The sequence below is a fragment of the Manihot esculenta genome, unplaced genomic scaffold (assembly GCF_001659605.2).
Source record: "Manihot esculenta cultivar AM560-2 unplaced genomic scaffold, M.esculenta_v8 Scaffold64, whole genome shotgun sequence".
Lineage (NCBI taxonomy): Eukaryota > Viridiplantae > Streptophyta > Magnoliopsida > Malpighiales > Euphorbiaceae > Manihot > Manihot esculenta.
In genome coordinates this window covers 1482028-1487027 of record NW_025215481.1, presented here as the reverse complement: position 1 = coordinate 1487027, position 5000 = coordinate 1482028, and positions in this window count along the sequence as shown.

Genomic DNA, 5000 nt, shown 5'->3' with positions numbered 1-5000 from the left:
AAAATTGGCAAGAATTGTGACACAAGCCAATTCTCTTTGAAAAGTTTTAAAAAATCACCAAATGACAACTCAATTAACTTTGTTATATTTTTCTAAGGTGCCACACAAAATTTGGTGATTTTCTGACGAGTTATGTTTTTTTTATGATTTTCTGAATTTTTAACACTTAAAAAATAAAAAAAAATACCTAGACTGGATAAAAAAATTTCAAAATTTTTGTAAAATTAGATTATATTCTTCTAAATATATCTGCAAAATATCAGGTCAAAATACCTAAAATTGAATTTTTTAGGGGGTGTGTCACTTCAAACATTGTCATGTCACCTCATGTATTGTCATGTCACCCCATGCATTGTCATGTCTCCGTGCAAAGTTTAAGAAAATCACCAAATAACAACTCAAATAAATTTATAATATTTTTCTAAGGTTCCACAAAAAATTTGGTGATTTTCTGACGGGTTTTCTATTTTTTATGATTTTTTGAATTTTTAACACTTAAAAAATAAAAAAAAATACCTAGACTTGATAAAAAATTTTCAAAATTTTTGTAAAATTAGATTACATTTTTATAAAGGTATCTGCAAAAAATCAGGTCAAAATACGTAAAATTGAATTTTTTAGGGGGGGTGTGTCACCTCAGACATTGTGATGTTTCCTCCTGCCACAGCCCAACTTGTTCCTAAGGCTCTTTAGGGGGGTGTGGGTAGTCACCCCCCTGGGGGGGCCAGCAAGGCCGGGGCCTGGGCATGCGCTAGGCCATATGTGGGCATCGGTATAGCATGCGAATAAGCTTGTTAGCCCCCTCTCCACCTCTACCTCTCGATTCAACATCGAAAAAAATTCTCGGGCGTGGTGGACCCGGTGGGGCCCATCCCGGGCCCGGTGGGGCCCATTCCAGGGCCATTGGTGACAGTTCAAGGAAATGATCCGGTGGTTTATCCCAATGCTTGGGCGTGTTAAATGGACGCTGGTGCAAGGTGTGGGCATGGCATTTGTGTGTTGTGCTCGTGCCGATGTGCGAGTTTCCAGGTGATGCACTGGGCTTCGGGATTTTGTTGTGCTAATATTTCCATCCAACTCGGCGGTCAGTACCTCAACTCCGACGACGAACTCAGTGCTATTGGGGCCGATCCCCATGCTTGGAGTATCAATTGGATGCTTGTGCAAGGCTTCGGTGTGGCATTCTAGTGCCGTGCTTGGGTCAACGTGCTGGCGGAAATGCGATGCAATGGGCATGGTGTGAGTTCCTGGTGGCATAGACTTTTGAGGCGTTTGGGTCTGGCGACAGGGCTGAAGCTATTGGGGTCGAAGGCTTTGCCGGGGGGTGTCAAATGGAAGCCGGTTCAAGGTGTGGATGCCGCACTCTGAACACAGGCGGACGTGCGATGCAACCTGTCTTAGTTTGTGTCCTTGGTGGTGTAGGCCTGCTGCTTGGTGGGGTGTTACGTTCCTCGGGGTCGTGGATGGACGTCGGGGCTGTTGTGGTTTTGCAATACCTAGGCTGGGGGGATGAGCTTGGTGCTAATTGTCACGACTCTTCCCATGCCTCCCTAAAATCCAAAGAATTTTGTGAAGGAAGAATGGTGGGACAGCCCTATGGAGTGCCAAGGGGCGATTGGTGGCAGCAGCTGCGGGGCAGGCAGTTGGCTGGCCAACGGGCAGTTGGCAGATTCGTGGTTGGCCAGCGGAGCGTGGTTGGCCAGCGGGCGTGGTTGGCCAGCGGAGCGTGGTTGGCCAGCGGAGCTGGTTGGCCTACGGATACGGTTGGCCTACGGAGCTGGTTGGCCTACGGATACGGTTGGCCTACGGAAGACTGGTTGGCCTACGGATCTGTGCCAGACGAGGGTCAATTGGCGGAACGGGCTGGAAGACGCGCGCAGCTTCCAGAAGCAGCTGGGGCGCGCGGGAAGCTGCCAGAGACTTCTGGTTGGCCAACGAAAATTCCAGGGGAGTCTGGTTGGCCTACGAAAATTCCAGAAGGCACCAGAACGGGCCAGTAGCGCCCAGAACGGGCCAGTAGCGCCCAGAATTGGCCAGAATTGGCCAGAACAGCCCAGAATTGCCCAGAAGCTTCCAGAAACTGGTTGGCCAGCAGATTCAACCCAGCCAAGTGGGTCCCACAGGCAACTCAGCCACCATGTCCAGAATTCTCTACAGGGTGAGAAATTACCAAAAGGTCCCTGAATGTTCTAGAGAATGAATCTTAGCCACACATTGGAGAATGCATCTCCACCACACATTAAGGAGGTGGGATGCCTATAAATAGCTACTTAGGGAGTTCATTTGTACACACAACATAGAGAACAAGAGAAGTGAGAAAGTGAGATACCAAAGAGTGTACAAAGCCTTGTAAAGCTTTCTTTGAGCAATACAAATTTCTTCCTTCCATCATCATTCTCCTTTGAGCTTAGCCAACACTTTCTCACACAACTAAGCTTCCGTTGCCACAATCACCCAATTGCTCTTGTTTTGAGCAAGGAGTAAGGCTGAACTTAGCTGGGGGAGCTAAGTGCCGCACGGTTTAAGTGAGTTTCGGGTATTGAAACACTTAGTCCGTGACAAGTGGTATCAGAGCGTTGGTTTGCTTGATTGGGTGGAAGATGTCCGATCCAAGCGAGGTGATTGCTGGGGGAGTTGCTCCTATGGTGGAGGAGCATGCTGGCGGTAAAAGGAAAGGAAGGGGCAAATCGAGGGAGCCTACACGAGCTAGGGAGGAGCTCGGTGATTTGGAGACCCGTCTTGCGAAGGTGGAGCTAGTCTTGATCGAGGAGGAGGAGAAGTTCGAGGAGGTAGACACCCGCATAGAGGAACTCGGCAATGGGATGGAAGAGTTCCGTGAGGAGATGCAAGGTGCCCTCGACTCCGCTGTCGACAAGCTAGCAAGTGAGATGGGGTCACTTAGGCATGCCCATTCCGAGGAGAATGCTGCCATTAAGGAGGAGAACCATTTCCTAAGGGCGGAAATGGACAAGATGATGGGGAGGATGAAGGAGCTCGAGGAGCAATTGGCATTGTTGCGCTCCGTGGTGGTCCAAGGTGGTATGGCAGCCACACCATCCACTTCGGGAGGAGCTCCTATGGCACGAGTGGAAGTGCCAAAGCCCCAAGCGTTCAGGGGGACGCGAAATGCCAAGGAGATTGACAATTTCCTATGGAGCTTGGAGCAGTATTTCAAGGCCCTAGGAATTGTGGAAGATGCAAGGAAGATTGATCATGCCCCACTGTATTTGGCTGACACCGCCATGGTTTGGTGGCGAAGGAGGGAAGCTGACATCGAGAAGGGCACTTGCACATTAGAGACGTGGGATGATTTCAAGAGAGAATTGAAGAAGCAATTCTACCCTGTGAATGCTGCTCATGAGGCACGAGCAAGGCTAAGGAGGCTTACTCAACGTGGGACAATTCGAGACTATGTGAAGGAGTTCACCGAGGTAATTCTCGAAATCCCTGGCTATCCTGATAGTGAAGCACTCTTTGCTTTTATGGATGGGTTGCAACATTGGGCAAGGCTTGAGATTGAAAGGCGTGGAGCCCAAGATCTAGCCACTGCCATTTCTATTGCCGAGTCCTTGACTGAATATCAGAAAGGGGACAAAGGCAAGGGAGTGGAGCAAGTAAAGGCCAAGAGTAGTGGCGACATCCATGAAAGCAAGGAGGGGAGTGCTAAACCGTGGAGACCCAAGGAAGGTTTGTCCAAGGGATGGAGGAGGCCCGAAGGTGAAAGGGAGAAGCCTCAACCAAAGTGCTTCTTGTGCGATGGACCGCATATGGTAAGAGAATGTCCAAAGCGCAAGGTGTTGTCTTCCTTGGTGGAGGAAAAGGAAGCAAGCAAGCAGCAAAGGGAGAATATGTGCATGGGTGCCTTACAACTAGCTGCCATCGATGTCAAGCCGAAGGAGGTGGCAAGTGAGCGCAAGGGACGCTTGTTTGCTCCAATGGAGGTAAAGGGGCAGTCCATTCATGCTTTGGTGGACACTGGGGCTTCACACAACTTTATGAAGCTCGATGTGGCCAAGAAGCTTGGAGTTCCTTTTGGTGGTGATGAGGGTTGGTTGAAAGTTGTCAACTCTTTTCCAACCCCAACATATGGAGTTGCAAGGAATGTCCAAGTAAAGATAGGTGAGTGGACTGGAACTTTGGACTTCTACATTATTGATTTGGATGATCACTCTTGTGTGCTAGGAATGGATTTTATGGATAAGGTAAAGGCAGTTCTTCTCCCCTATGCCAATGATATGTGCTTAGCCGACGGGAATACCTTGAAGGCCATAAACTTGGCAAGAGGGAAGAATGCCACTAGCACACTCTCTAGTCTACAAGTAGTAAGTCCAAAGGAGTTGCCCAAGGAGTCATTGCCACCGAGGAGAAGCGAAGGGCATGATAAGATGAAGAAGGGAGTGAGGATGACTGTCGACGCGATGGGTCCAAAGTCTTCCTTGTTGAGGCGCATCAAGGAGGCAACGATGCGTGATGGGCAAGCCAAACAATTGGTGAGGTTGGCTCGCGATGGGGTAACAAGGAAGTTCGTGGTCGATGAGGGGCTCATTAAAACAAGGCGTGGCAGCATCTTTGTGCCTAGATGGGGCAAGTTGCGGGAGGAGGTCATGAGGTGGTGTCATGACTTCATGATTCGTGGCCGTCCAAGTGTAAGGAAGATGATGGCAATGCTTGGACGAGAGTTTTATTGGCATCACATGGTGATGGATGTCAAATGGTTTGTGAGGACTTGTGTGGGGAGTCATAGAGTGGATGGTGATTCTCCAAGGGAGGTAAAGTCTGAAGGGACGTTCTCCATCTGCACCAGGGGAGAGTAGACCGTGGAGGTCGAAGGTGCGACTTCGTGGAGACGCGACGAGGGCGTCGCGAGAATAGCTGGGGGAGAATGTCACGACTCTTCCCATGCCTCCCTAAAATCCAAAGAATTTTGTGAAGGAAGAATGGTGGGACAGCCCTATGGAGTGCCAAGGGGCGACTGGTGGCAGCAGCTGCGGGGCAGGCAG